The sequence below is a fragment of the Diadema antillarum genome, unplaced genomic scaffold (genome assembly GCF_040938485.1).
Source record: "Diadema antillarum isolate AM-2024a unplaced genomic scaffold, OU_Dant_1.0 seq00000826_RagTag, whole genome shotgun sequence".
NCBI classification, from domain to species: Eukaryota; Metazoa; Echinodermata; class Echinoidea; order Diadematoida; family Diadematidae; genus Diadema; species Diadema antillarum.
Genome location: NW_027271703.1, coordinates 275892 through 291984, shown reverse-complemented (window position 1 = coordinate 291984; position 16093 = coordinate 275892). Strand labels below are relative to the sequence as shown.

At 39.7% G+C, this 16093-nt stretch overlaps 1 long non-coding RNA gene across 1 annotated transcript in view; it reads left to right on the top strand.

Annotated features, from left to right (window-relative positions):
• The window catches only part of LOC139740025 (uncharacterized), a 30119-nt gene extending 14315 nt beyond the window's left edge, over window positions 1–15804 (top strand). Inside the window, exons 2-4 of the long non-coding RNA XR_011711536.1 lie at window positions 9555–9630; window positions 13591–13721; window positions 15475–15804. This is a non-coding gene — a long non-coding RNA (uncharacterized lncRNA). The remainder of the gene's footprint in view (window positions 1–9554; window positions 9631–13590; window positions 13722–15474) is intronic.
• Window positions 15805–16093: the final 289 nt, after the last annotated feature.

The window sequence follows — 16093 nt, the reverse complement described above, 5'->3', positions numbered from 1 at the left end:
GCACCGGGTGCAACTGCTGGCAGTTGCTGGCATTTTACAGTCCCCATACTACCGTTTGTAGCTATATTTTTTCGCCTTAGAAATTAAGGGGAGGGGGCGCACCGGGTGCAACTGCTGGCAATTACTGACAGCATCGAGCGAGCAAAGCGAGCGAGCTTGAAAATTTTGACATTTTACAGTCCCCAAACTGCCGTTTGTAGCTAATTTTTTTCGATACTAACTGATGCGATAACGCGAGCGAAAGCGAGCGAGCTTGAAAATTTTGACATTTTACAGTCCCCAAACTACCGTTTGTAGCTATATTTTTTCGCCTTAGAAATTAAGGGGAGGGGGCGCACCGGGTGCAACTGCTGGCAATTACTGACAGCAACATCAGGAGAATTGCATAACGATAAAATGCGAGCGAGCAAAGCGAGCGAGCTTGAAAATTTTGACATTTTACAGTCCCCAAACTGCCGTTTGTAGCTAATTTTTTTCGCTTTAGAAATTAAGGGGAGGGGGCGCACCGGGCGCTACTGCTGGCAATTACTGACAGCAACATTAGGAGAATTGCATATAACGATTAAATGCGAGCGAGCGAAGCGAGCGAGCTTGAAAATTTTGACATTTTACAGTCCTCAAACTGCCGTTTGTAGCTATATTTTGTCGCTTTAGAAATTAAGGGGAGGGGGCGCACCGGGCGCTACTGCTGGCAATTGCTGACAGCAACATTAGGAGAATTGCATATAACGATTAAATGCGAGCGAGCGAAGCGAGCGAGCTTGAAAATTTTGACATTTTACAGTCCTCAAACTGCCGTTTGTAGCTATATTTTGTCGCTTTAGAAATTAAGGGGAGGGGGCGCACCGGGCGCAACTGCTGGCAATTACTGACAGCAACATCAGGAGAATTGCATAACGATTAAATGCGAGCGAGCGAAGCAAGCGAGCTTGAAAATTTTGACATTTTACAGTCCCAAAACTGCCGTTTGTAGCTATATTTCTTCGATTTGGAAATTAAGGGGAGGGGGCGCACCGGGCGCAACTGCTGGCAATTACTGACAGCAACATCAGGAGAATTGCATAACGATTAAATGCGAGCGAGCGAAGCGAGCGAGCTTGAAAATTTTGGCATTGTACAGTCCCCAAACTGCCGTTTGTAGCTATATTTTTTTCGCTTTGGAAATTCGGGGGGGGGGGCGCACCGGGCGCAACTGCTGGCAATTACTGGCAGTAACATCAGGAGAATGGCATATAACGGTTAAATGCGAGCGAGCGAAGCGAGCGAGCTTGAAAATTTTGACATTTTACAGTCCCCAAACTGCCGTTTGTAGCTAATTTTTTTCGCTTTAGAAATTAAGGGGAGGGGGCGCACCGGGCGCTACTGCTGGTAATTACTGACAGCAACATCAGGACAATTGCATAACGATTAAATGCGAGCGAGCGAAGCGAGCGAGCTTGAAAATTTTGACATTTTACAGTCCCCAAACTACCGTTTGTAGCTATATTTTTTCGCCTTAGAAATTAAGGGGAGGGGGCGCACCGGGTGCAACTGCTGGCAATTACTGACAGCAACATCAGGAGAATTGCATAACGATAAAATGCGAGCGAGCAAAGCGAGCGAGCTTGAAAATTTTGACATTTTACAGTCCCCAAACTGCCGTTTGTAGCTAATTTTTTTCGCTTTAGAAATTAAGGGGAGGGGGCGCACCGGGCGCTACTGCTGGCAGTTACTGACAGCAACATTAGGAGAATTGCATAACGATTAAATGCGAGCGAGCGAAGCGAGCGAGCTTGAAAATTTTGACATTTTACAGTCCTCAAACTGCCGTTTGTAGCTATATTTTGTCGCTTTAGAAATTAAGGGGAGGGGGCGCACCGGGCGCTACTGCTGGCAATTACTGACAGCAACATTAGGAGAATTGCATATAACGATTAAATGCGAGCGAGCGAAGCGAGCGAGCTTGAAAATTTTGACATTTTACAGTCCTCAAACTGCCGTTTGTAGCTATATTTTGTCGCTTTAGAAATTAAGGGGAGGGGGCGCACCGGGCGCTACTGCTGGCAATTACTGACAGCAACATTAGGAGAATTGCATATAACGATTAAATGCGAGCGAGCGAAGCGAGCGAGCTTGAAAATTTTGACATTTTACAGTCCTCAAACTGCCGTTTGTAGCTATATTTTGTCGCTTTAGAAATTAAGGGGAGGGGGCGCACCGGGCGCAACTGCTGGCAGTTACTGACAGCAACATCAGGAGAATTGCATAACGATTAAATGCGAGCGAGCGAAGCAAGCGAGCTTGAAAATTTTGACATTTTACAGTCCCAAAACTGCCGTTTGTAGCTATATTTCTTCGATTTGGAAATTAAGGGGAGGGGGCGCACCGGGCGCAACTGCTGGCAATTACTGACAGCAACATCAGGAGAATTGCATAACGATTAAATGCGAGCGAGCGAAGCGAGCGAGCTTGAAAATTTTGGCATTGTACAGTCCCCAAACTGCCGTTTGTAGCTATATTTTTTTCGCTTTGGAAATTCGGGGGGGGGGGGGGGGCGCACCGGGCGCAACTGCTGGCAATTACTGGCAGTAACATCAGGAGAATGGCATATAACGGTTAAATGCGAGCGAGCGAAGCGAGCGAGCTTGAAAATTTTGGCATTTTACAGTCCCCAAACTGCCGTTTGTAGCTATATTTTTTCGCTTTGGAAATTCGGGGGGGGGGGGGGGCGCACCGGGCGCAACTGCTGGCAATTACTGGCAGTAACATCAGGAGAATGGCATAACGGTTAAATGCGAGCGAGCGAAGCGAGCGAGCTTGAAAATTTTGACATTTTACCGTCCAAAAACTGTCGTTTGTAGCTACATGTACATTTTTTTCGCATTGGAGGGAGGGGGCGCCCGGTGCGCCCCCTGGATCCGCCACTGTTAGTCAAGGGTGTCGGTTTATGTTCATGATTGGGGGAGGTATGACCAGCGAGGGGGCGTCGAAGTGACCAAGCGGGAGAAGGATGTCCAAAATCTGCACTTTATACAGAGCATCCCCTAATTTGTTTGTGTTTGTGAGTGTGTGTGTTTCATATAGATGGAAAAGTTAGGAAATAGCCAAGGTCAAGTCTTATTATTGGCAATGCAAGGCATTTTAATATAGACTAGTATGTAAAGCAACACTGCAAAATCAATGATCAAGCTTTGATAGCAAATGTGTACAACCTATCAAACATTGCGCAACATTGCAGCGACTCTTTTTGTCATTCCGATATTCTGAGTACACTGCGCACATCCTGCTTGTATTCAAAATGCCAACCAGGAATCACGCTGAATCACAATCTTTTGTCGTCTCCGGGCTTTTTGAACAATGTTATACCTCTTTAATTATAATATTGTTAAAAGAAATCTTAGAAAAATATCTTTTTTTCTTGATCACCCTTTCATGTCGATTTCAAAAGCAGTTTACTAACCTTTGAATTACCATTTTCGTAGGTTTTTTTTTTCTTTTTTTCCCTTTTTTCTTTTTTTTTTTAATCAGCGGATGGGGGGGGGGGGGGGGGGGGCACGTGCCCCCCTCCATGCCCCCGTAGTTACGCCACTGTTCCTAGACCTAGATATCTAATGAATTTTAGACGCAATAAAGTCATCCAACCACAATTTGTAGACTCACACTCAGTTATTTTTCAGTTTTAACTTTCAGTCATTGAAAAAATTCATATCTTCTATTACTAAAGATTACCAAGTCCATGTGCTATTACTAATTACATTGAGTAGCAAGTAACTTGCTACTCCCAGAGCTTCCAGAGCTTGCTGCTTCCAGTAGGCCATTATACTGACTTTACTTGGTAGTCAGTGGCGTATCTAGGGAAAACGGCGCCCGTGGCAAGCGCGAAAATTGCGCCCCTAATTTCTGAAAAAGTGTTCAACCCCAACCCCATCCCGGTAGGGACTTAAAAAAAGTCCTCATGATATGCTTTTTGAAGCACTTAAGAGGGGTCTTTTGAGGGTGATTTAAATGTAAATAGGCAACCCTAAATTTTGATGTGTTTTGGCGAGCGAGCGCAGCAAGCGAGCCAAAAATTTTTATATTTCAGCTTTATACATAACATGGAATTTTTGTCATTTTTGGTTATCAAATCTTCGAATTACAATTCTAATCATAGTGACGGCCTTATAGATAACGATTTGTACCAACAGTGTCCAACCCCATCCCGGTAGGGACTTAAAAAAAGTTCACATGATGTGCTTTTTCAAGCACTTATAGAAGGGGTCTTATGAGGGTGTTTTAAATGTAATAGATATTGAAGAATTTTGGCGAGCGAGTGCAGCGAGCGAGCCGAAAATTTTTGTATTTCAGCTTACAAAACATGGAATTCTTGTCATTTTTGGTTATTAAATCTTCGAATGACCATTCTAATCAAGATATAGTGACGGTCTTATAGATAACGATTTATACCAACAGTGTTCAACCCCAATCCCATCCCGGTAGGGACTTAAAAAAGTCCACTTGATATGCTTTTTCGAGCACTTAAAAGGGTTTTTTTTTTGAGGGTGATATAAAATCTGATAAATTTTGATAAATTTTGGCGAGCGAGCGCAGCGAGCGAGCCGACAATTTTTGTATTTCACCTTACAAAACCTGGAATTCTTGTCATTTTTTGGTTGTTAAATCTTACAATTCTAATCAAGATATAGTGACAGCTTCATAGATAACGATTTATGCCAACAAACTAAGGACTTGGAAAAATACTCTGAATTACTACGAGTGAGTGAGCCGAAATTTTTATATTTCCACGTCATCATTACGTTTTGCTCTTCTTACTTTTTTTTTCTTTTTTTTTTGGGGGGGGGGGGGATAAATTTTGGCGAGCGGGCGCAGCGAGCGAGCCGAAAATTTTTATATTTCAGCGTTACAAAACATGGAATTCATGTTTTGTTTTTATCTTGTTTGATATGGTTTTCTGCCCCCCCCCCCCCCTCCCCATTCTCCTCCTTCCCCCCGTCCGGGCGAGGGTTTTTTTTTTTTTTTCTTCTTCTTTTTTTTTTCACGTGCCCCTTGCCCCCCCCCCCCCCCCCCCCCCCCCCTAGATACGCCACTGTTGGTAGTTGATACTACTGACTTAGCATGCAATGTGCCTATAATAGGCTGCAGCGCAGCATGCATTGTACACACATAATATTATTAGTCCATGGGCCAGGCCAGATATTGGTACCATCTGAGGTGGCAAAACCTTTTTGGTGTCATTTTGTTTGTCGGGCATAGATATGCTTATCAAGCTATGATAGCATTTCCAAATGAGTAGCTTAGTCATAATAAATGAATTTTTAACCAATTTGGTTTCGTTGTTATATCCCTATACTTCTGAATCGAAACTAACTGCCATACAAAGAAGAGCACAGTCTTCTGTATGTTCCATAGAGCTGTAAAATGCAGCTCTATGGTATGTTCACAGGTGTTCTGTTGTAAACGCGGTGCGCTTAGTCTTTATTCAAGGCAGCGAAGGGAATATCCAAAGGTTATGATGTCCACAGCGCTTAGTCCTTATTCTAGACGGCGAAGGGAATATCCAAAGCGTATGATACAGTGTATATCCTTTTATCTAAAAACAACAACAACAACAAAAGCAATTCCTAGTCAATTTTACCGTATTTTTCAATCATTTATCATTTTCCTGTGAAAACGCTACGGTGAAAATGCTGATACCACGCCAATGTCGCTTTATTTCCCTCCAACAATATAAGATAATGCAAAAACAATGTACCGGTACACTACGATACATTATAATGAATGATATTGTAAATGAACAGAGTGATTTTTGTTTAAAACTGATGTATTTATTGATAGGGTAGTATAAAAACAGTATAGATAATCCCTTTTATGAGGAACTTTAGATATGATAACGGTACATTGGTCTAGATAAAGAACTAAGCGCACTGCGTGACAGCTGTGGACATCATAACCCTTTGGATATTCCCTTCGCTGCCTTGAATAAAGACTAAGCGCACCGCGTTTACAACAGAACACCTGTGGACATACAGAAGGCAGTGCTCTTCTTTGTATAGCGGTTTAGTTTCGATTCAAAAGTATAGGGATATAAATACGAGACCAAATTGGTTAAAAATTCATTTATTATGACTAAGCTACTCATTTGGAAATGCTATCATAGCTTGATAAGCATATCTATGCCCGACAAACAAAATGACACCAAAAAGGTTGTGCCACCTCAGATGGTACCAACAACCCATTTTTCGGGTCTTGGCCCATGGACTATATGCATCATACACAATTTACGGTACCGAGTACAGTATAATACCGGTAAACGGTGAACATTATCGCAATGTATCTTCGCGATTCGGTCAGAAAGCAAAGCAGGGATCGGGAATGTCTACTGTTTGCGCGTCAGCTTCGCGCGCGGTGCAGTAACGTAGTATTAACACGTACTGTACACGAGTTCTTTAGTGTGTATAATATTATGTAACTCCATGATGTATCATCATCCACACAAACATAAAAACAAGGAAGAGAGAGAGAGAGAAAAAATGAACGCAAAAGAAAGGAAAGGCGGAATTCAAAACGGAAATAAAAGCGGTAAAGACAGCTTTTGTTTCATTTGTCAACATCTAAGCATTGCTGAAGAAGGGTGTTGAATAGCTCAAACACCTCCCTTTTGCCCAAGGGGGGTGTTTGAACACACAAAACACCCCCCCCCCCCCCCCCCCTCGGTACGCCCTTGCTTTCGATTATTTCCAGACATATCCGGACGCATGACTTCTCGAATGTGATATTTTAGAGTTCCGGAAAGAAATACATACTTAGTGACATACTTGAAAGTTTTTTGTTGTTCACGAAGTCAAAATGTGAAATTTTAGCAACGATTTCTGACAATTATTTTCCGTTTTGAGAGTGAAGTTATGCTCCATTTTGGAATATTTTATCGTCGTTATCTAAAAAAAAAGGTAACATAATGGCAGGTTAAAATGAGGTTTTTACTTTTTATAAACGTTTGGATTATCAAAAAATATGAATAAATAGTAAAGTTACAGCAGTTTTGCTACGACACTTTCTTAGCGGTTTTCGTGCGAAACGTGTTCATTCAAGAAGAAAGCGAGGTCAGGTCAAAATGAAAACAGTGAGTTAATTGCACCCGTCCGCTGCGACTGCTGTTATAAAAGCTAACTAACTAACAAGAAAGTTGATAAAGAAAATTTGGTAGTTCGTGTGAAGATGATAATACAAGAATTACGAGTTTTCTGTCCTTTCTGAGTAGTATCGATAATGAATATATGATGGCATGAAAATATCGATTTGTTTTGTAATAGAATATCCAATGTATTTGCACCTTTTATGAACTGAAATATTTTTTCCGTAACATTTTGCCTATGATTTACCATGCCATCATATCAAGTCAACTGCAATATTGCAACGTTAATTGGGCTGACAAATAAAATTATTCTATGATCAGACTATTTAGTCTCCATTAGAAAGCTGTAAGAATATTATGTCACGCCAAATAACTTGCCTTTACTGTTTTTTTTAGAAAGTATAATGTTAATTTATGTCTTTATATGAATTATTATAGTATTCTGTATTTATGTATTTATGATTTAAGAATAGCATTCCTCTTAGTGTTTTCTTTGCTTCAGTTGAAAAAAGCAACCCAATTTATATTATGTGAGAAATCCTCTGAATTATCATTTAACTGTTCATAAAAACAAATGTCAAATGAAAAACCAAAAATTTGGAACATCTCACCTCTTCAAATCAAATTGAGTCCATCTTTAAATGTTTGTTTTTTGCGAAGATCTATACTACTGAAAAACAATATGTGGTTCACGTTTTCAGGTATTACATTGTGTTCATTTTCTTTTTCTTAAGGCGTGTCTATTGCATTTCTCTTTATGTATTTTTTGGTTAGTTTTTAAGTATTTGTAGAGCTTTATTTGACTTTTGATGTAGATGCATGGTGATGCCATCTGTTCTTGAACTTTGTTTTCCTTGCTGTCTCCACATTCTTTTAGATTTGTGTTGGCAATTTGAATGTATGCATATCCGCACCTACGTCTGAATGCTTTTTTAAGCGATTGAAGGAAATACGATTTTTTTAATTGAATTGAACTTTCCAAGGATATCTTATTTTTACAATAGGTATTTACCTGTCTCCTTTTGTCTTTGCGTATTATAAGATTCAATTATTTTTTTTTTCGTATATGAACCAGCATGAAAAATGTGCAAGTAACGTCACAGCTACATCGTTGAAACGTAATGATTGAATTTCCCAAAAGACCATTACCAGCTGGTATATGGTATTTTTAAAGTATTCTTATACGCACTTTACTTGTGTGTGTGTGTGTGTGTGTGTGTGTAAGGGTGGGGCGGGATGGAGGTGCTGCATAGTCATTTGGTTCATGATGTTACCTTAAGACTACTTCTAACAAATGACAGTAAAATTTAGCCTCAAATGGTCTATCAAATACTCTGAACATTAAAAAGTATGACAATTCCTTATTGTCGTGGCGAAGAAGATACGGAAAGGGTCAAAAGTGAAACGCTTCTCCTATAGAGGTTGGTTTCAACGTGAAAACCAGGGTATACTCACTGTTAAATTGCTGCACCATGGCATTGTACATTCTTTCATAGTTTTGCTGCATCATGGCATTGTACATTCTTGCATAGTATTGAATGTTTTTGAAATTATCATATATTATCTGCGCCTATATTATTTTTTACGTGTTGTGAGTTTCCACTTTAAACATTTTCAATGTGTTCTATCTGTATCCTACCAAAAAAAAAAAAAAAAATTATCTATGATGCATAGGCCTATTTCAAGGAATTGTGTGCCATTTTCGTAAACGGTCACGTCTCGTGACCAACCCCACTTAATGATTAATGACATAGCTATAAGCATGGGGTCGAGACTTCGCATCGGCTGGCAAGTGATTCAATCCAGCAGCTATTATAGGAAGTGTAGCTATAGCTGTAATAGCGAGGCAGAGGTGCGTGCGGCCCAACTGCCCGGGCGGCGCAACTGGCCTCGAGCCAGGAAACATACCACTGGCCGGTGAAACTGCATTTACCCACAAGCTCATTGTCTAACATGTTCCATCTTGCGCCATCCACTTTGCCATGACCAGTGTGAAATTTCTCCCGGCAATCATCACTGCTACTTGGGCTAATTTTTGCAAGCCCTGACAACATGTTTCAAGGAAGCCTAGGCCAATCCATCATTGATTTTTGCGTTCGAGATAATTCAGATAAGCAGGTTGATTTACCTGATATCTATCAATTATTGGTTTAGATACATAAAAACAGACATTTGCCGTAAAAACACACATAAAATAACTTATTTGTACGACTCTGATAACAAACGATGCAGCCTCCCTAACGGATTCTTGGTGCATGAGCTTATAAGACAGCAGATACATTGTAGGTTTAATGGGGATGTTTCGCTTTATCCCGTGTTGCTCTTTGCCCTGGGGTCGCTATAAAGTAGATCTCAAATCCGCCTGGTTCGGTCGTAAATGTGCTTCATATATCACACATTTGCAACGGTATTTTATCGTGATATGTTTTCATTCCCAATATAGGTATCGTCTTTAATCGTGCTGGAGAAAGGAACAGACATGAGGTGCCATTTTGTACTTGCTGCCATCGTGTGCCTAGGTGAGTTGTGATTATGTTGTTTTCTCTTTGATAAAGTTACAAATGAACAGTCTAGTTTGCTCATGCCTGGAGATTGATGTACACTCATGTTCTTGAGCTCAGCTTGTCTATTGTCTACGTGGTATTCGGGTGATTAAACGATATCATTAGAAACATTGAAACAAGTAGCTTCAATCTATTGATATACCAGCATGTCTTTGTGTAAAAAAGAAAAACAAATATTACCTCAGTCTTTTGTTAAAGTGAAGTTGTGTATAAGTTTTTCAAATTAAATCTAATATTTACAGCCACACTAAATTTACAGAATGGTACAAGTTCTATCAAGGTTCGGCAAAAATATGAAATGAATGGATTAGGACGTTATAAAATTGCATATTTTATAGACTTTCACAGAGATTCCAACTCTCCCGTTTTCGACGGGAGATCTCCCGCCGAAAACCCATTTTGCAAAATTTCCCGTTCTCCCGCTTGAGATTTAATTTCTCCCGCCCTGGCTCTGTGTCTCCCGTTGGAAAGGATTTCTTACTTATTGCTATTGTATTTTGAAAAAAATAAGCCTTAGATATATAGCACCAGAGAGCATCTAGAACCCTAGGAACTTCGCGCTTCGCACACATGAACTTGGAGTCTCCCGTTTGCTAGGGGTTTCAGGCGGGAGAATCTCCAGATCAGAAGGTGCATTGGGTTGGAGTCTCTGCTTTCATGAAACAGAAATATTGGTAATAAAGTCTGGCAATATGCAAAATACCTGCGCGGTGATTACGTCATCACTTCTCTACTTCCCTTCTGTTTACACTTTAACCCTATTCCAGGGGGGGGGGGGGCATTTTGCCCCCCCCCCCCCGACGTTTCGCGTGAAGACCATCAAAAATAGGAAATGATAAAACATCTATTAAAAACAACTCATAAAACTATTCGACTTCCTTCTGCTATTATTGATGAACTCTAACTTTACAACTCCTCCGGTAGTGATCTCTTAGGCAGAGTAAACATTCTGGTGTTATGTTAGTGCTCTTCAAACGTGATTTGTTGACTTAGTAGAAATAGGAAATTATGTGAGTAAAAAAGAAAAAAAAATCTTCAAAATCCCCACATTGCACTGTACTGTTCTTTTTGCCCAAACATATACTGCAGATTTCATGGAAGATAACGTTTTCCCATTGTCTTCGATAACCGTACATGGGTAGAAATTATCTTGTTGGTTTGTTTGCTTACGTCAGTATTTCACCATACAATGTACTCTACAATACTACATAATAGTAATTCACGCCCACTTTATGACAGACTCGAAGATGTTTCAAAGTTGCATCCGAAATGTTTCCTTTCTCCTTTTGTCCAATATCAATTAAAGGGGATGGCTAGTAACTGATCAGTGGGAATCAGTGAGAATGCTGGGGATGATTGTTCCAATCCTTGTGAGATTCATTCAAGAGTACATTATAATATCTATTTTGGGGTGAAAATTATTTGCTTCAGAATGGTCTCATATTCAAGTAATGTGCAGTTCAATGTTTCCAGGTTAACATGCCTGTACAGTGACGGGGCGCTGTATCGTGGTGAAGTTGTAAATAAGCACATTAAAACAAAATGCTCAATAGCTGATCCTGGTAGGTGGCAGTTATAGTATTGTGTGTGTTGAACGAGAAAGAGTTTGATAAGTCCAGGAGAATGCACTCCCACTATCAGTACCAAGTAAGACAACAGTTAAGTAAAGTTCTACCATTAAGATGTGTACACCGTCAACCTATAAAGAAGGTTTCTGTTCATCCGTTATAACTGTTGCATTCAAAACACTCGCCATTTTTTTATGTATGTACTTTTGGTTGCCAATTTATCCCTCTTAGTTCCTCATTCATTCCACTGTTTGTTTGTTTTTTAACGGATCTTCTTAAGGATCTTCGAAAGGGATGACGCAAATAAACGTTTTGTATGTACACGTAACAGACTGTGCAGATGTTACGAACAAAGTGTGTATAATTATGTGAACTGCCTCTTATAACATCAAAATAACCTTCGTATCTGAAAAAAAAAAATCAACATAAGTTATTTATTGTACTCTCGTTTGTTATATTACTTATTTCTTTATTCATGCATTCATAAGTCCATTCAAAAGCCAAGTATGTATTCTTTGTCGAAGCAACAACAACAAGAAAGGCTTACATTTTCTTTTCTTTTCGTATCCTTCGTCCGTCTTGTGATTCCACCCATATGCAGTCCTCCATTTTTAAGAAAGCAAAGCCGGAAATTAAGTGTTTAATGTGAAACTAATGGAAAACATAACCCAACATCAATGGTATTATCTTTCTTTACACAAGTGTCAAACAATCGCGATTTGTCAAAAGTTTCCATTCCCATATCATTACTGCGCCTTATATCTACCCCTAACCTATCTGCCCATAAAACACGAAAGCAAACCCTACGTCATACATAGGCCTACAGCTTAACGATAAAAGCTGCACCATCTTAATGATGTTCAATTTATTTTGCTTTCACTTTCAACAGGCATCTCATTAATGTGGTTTTGTTGTTTTTGAAAACTTGTTTGGCCCTGCATTTTCATCTCTTGCTAATCAATCAATCAACTACTACTAAGTACAGTGGCGTACCGTGGGTCACGACCTTGGGGGGGGGGGGGGGGGGCACCTCGTGGAAAAGTAATTTTGAGGGTGTGTATGCCTGTGCGTGTGTGCATGTGTATGTGTGTGTGCGCGCGCTGTCAGTCTGCAAACTTAATGGGGACTACATTACATAACGGAGTGTGGTACATTCCACAGCATAGTCATTGAGCAGCATTGTAAGTTTTCCTTACATGGATTATGAAATGACGGTGTGTAACGACAAATTACTGGCAGCAACATCAAGAGAATGGCATAACGATTAGATGCGAGCGAGTGAAGCAAGCGAGCGTGAAAATTCTGAGATTTTTACCGTCCAAAAAACTGTCGTTCGTATCTTTATTTTTTCGCTTTCGTAGGTAAAGCGTTTTATGCGTGACGATCGATCGTGTCGTATAGTTATCGTACTTTCTATACAAAGTCCATAGCGCAGAAGATTGGTTAGGAGGCCTCCTGCTGAACTTTGCCCGATTTGTCGATTATCGATAATCAATTGTGACCCTGCACCTCAAAAAACAAACAAAAAGTCGCCAGACATGAATTTTCAGTTGAGACCATATTCTGAAAGAAACACACTTTAAGCTTTAAAAATGATGTATAACTCAAATCAAATGGACTCTCCTAACCTATCTAAATATTGGAAAGAAAGCACAAACTCAGGAAAAGTGGGAACTGAGAAAAGAGGCTCTGAAGTACAGTGTCTATTCAAGCGCCTAATCTTTACCAAACCGTGCTGGCTGTGCGATGAATGGGACAAACAACAGGAAGTAAACCACCAGAGTAACAACAATGAAGAGATTATCAGATTAAATTGAAATTAAACATGCCTCATTAACACATTCTGTCCATAATTAAGGCCAACTTTCAAAGCAGTAGCACTATCCTTTGAAAAGTTATTAGAGTTGAAAATGAAGAGTGTGGACAAGGTTTTTCAGAAATGAAAAAGGGATTCTAAAGACACACCTAATCACACTATTCTACCAAAAATGTTCGAGATAAACTGCTAAAAACACATTTTCCTGCCCGTTTTATGATACCAAATTTTAGCATCATGTAAATAAGACCCGCTCTTTAAGAAACTATGAAAAGTCAAGTCGGCTAGGTTGACCCATTTCACTTATTTCAGTCCTCACGCAAAATCAGTGTGTGCGACTTTATGTTCGTTTTGAGGTGCACGTCACAATTGTAGAAATAACGTATAACAACCATGATTGGGTATGCTCATATTATGGACTGTCGTATTTTCGTCAAATCTTTTTTTGGCTGATATTTCGTATTTTTGTCCTATGATTGTGAACTAAAGGAAAATTCGCTCTCAATAAACTTGATTTCTTGCTCGCCCTAGTGCGCGTAGAAGCGGTGATGGGAGTCCAGTGTTACATCTGCTCGCTGACTGAAGGAGTAGGCGATCGCGGATGTGCGGAACCATTCAATTCCACTGGCATTAGGAAGGATGAATGCACCAGCGGATGTCTGGTAAAGTAACCGGGTCTTCCAATATTACGCAAGCGAACGAAAGACATCGTCAAGGATCTGGGGTGTGGGGGGGGGGGGTTGGAGGGGGATACATGTGCTGAATTACAGCTAAGGGGTTTCTCCGTTTTCTTAATCCTAAAATCTTATGGTACAATCAAATACATTGTTTTGATACGCATGATGTATTACTTTTTGCAGAACCTAATGTACTTTAACCCTATAAAGCCAAAGCTATTTTGACCCTTCGAAGCCCAAGGTCGGGAGGGGGGGGGGGGGGGAGGGGGACAGCATGCCCCTATATAACTTCTTTGTTATTTCATGTATCACCGTAATATTTGGCACATGGGTAGAGCAACTCAAACTCTACATGACCTTACACATTTGTAATCTCTCAGGGTCACCCGTTGAGGGTGCTATTAACCAAGATATAAAGGAATACATAAGAAATATGGTAATATCATGGTTTTTCCTTTATAATTTCTTCATCAGTCTTTATCTTTGACGAGTCATGTTGGCATTTGCCACGAAAGAAAAGCAAATCAAATTTCACTATTTCTTATGGTTGGAATTTCGCGAGGTCACCACACGGGGGCCCTATTCGTTCCAATATAAAAAGACCTATCATGTATATGTATTGTTTGCCGATAGGTACATGTATCTAGCAGGTGTCACATTTCATATTTCCATAATATTGGAAATTTGAGTTTGCAGATTGATAATGTGATAAACAAACGACACTGCATGCTGTTGTCAACTAAAATTGGTACAGAAAAACACGCAAAACCTAACTGATATAATGGTTGTCAGTTGACGGTTGCCGTGGCAACCAGCATTATCAGACGTAGATAAGTTATATCAAAATGTTTGTAACTTTAAGAGGATAGTCACCACTTTAATTTTGGTTTATGGGTTAAGGTCGTAGAAGTGGCAAATCAAAATATAGTGTAGGGGCACATTAATTGTTTCTCCCCCCCCCCCCGGCATTATATGGTTGATAAAGACTCATTCCTATCTTCGATGAGAGGCATTCATTAATAATCATCAAGGGGCTTAATCAAGGCGTATTCTATCTATAAAGGCAGAAAAAAAGTCCAGTTCTTGTCAGATAATGATATTTTATTTTACAAAGCAAATTCGTCACTATTCAAATTCATGAAATTCTTCCGCCGAGATGTATTTTTTTTATTGCAATGGATTGACTTATTGACGTCGATGTAGGGCAATTTGTCAATCAGTTGCAAATTCGTCATTGTTTGGTTCCATTTTATTATTATTATCATTTCCTCCACTCATTTCAGCCATAGCTAGGGCTGAATTTTGAACCGTCCTTTCCGTCCATTAAAAATAAAAACAAATTAGAACTTAAACTTACATTCAGCATTGTATCTGTGAAGACAAACAGTTGACAAAGTAGATTATGTTGCATATCATATGATACATATCATAATTGTTGAAAAATATATATGATATCTTTCTCACGTTAATGTTGTGATCAATGAATAGAGTATGTCCTTTTATGGAAACGTCTAAAACACAGAATCCTCTTTTGCAAATATTATAATAAGCAATCCAAAAATAATGGGAGCACTCCTTATAAAATGCACATCCAAGAAAAAAGAGGTCTACCTTCGTGCAAAGTTATGTATTGGGATTGAGGCAGCTTTATAGAGGCGCCTGTGAGACACTTTATTGCATGATTCTAATACTTACAAACTTTTTTTCTTTCTCTCTATTCCTTCGTCACCCATTATAGAAGAGTTTTACTACTGTGAATGACATATTGTCCGTCGCTGTACGCTCCTGTTGGAATAGTTCAAAGTCGTGCACGGTTCAGGGCGAATGCGGAAGTGGACAGCAGGGCGAGACCCATTGCTCGACAAACTGCTGCACGGAGGATCTTTGCAACGGAGGGGGCACTCTTTCCACTAGCTTCATCGCCATGGCAATTGGAGCAGTCGTAGCTGTATCACTTCTGTAGCGAGCTTTTAGTGATCTGTGATGTAAACATGGCTATCAGACAACAAAGAAAAAAAAAGAATGTTCTGCACATGATTTTGCCCGATGTTAGTTTAGCAATCGACTAAGCATCATGAACACTTCGATGATCATCTTCATCTAAATTCTGTATTTTGCTCAATGTAACAAATATTTTTGGAATGACCATTCAGTTATAACCAAGTCTCATAGCTACTCATCTTCTTTACCGCCATTATAAACAAATTCCTAAAGAACACATTGAATATTTTGTTTTCCCTTCAAAACAGGAAAAAACAAACTTCATGAGAATGAAATAAATGCTCGAGAGGTGGGGAGGAAAAAATGATTGGAAAATGAAATATTATGACAACCCTGTTAGTTTAAATAATGAATAA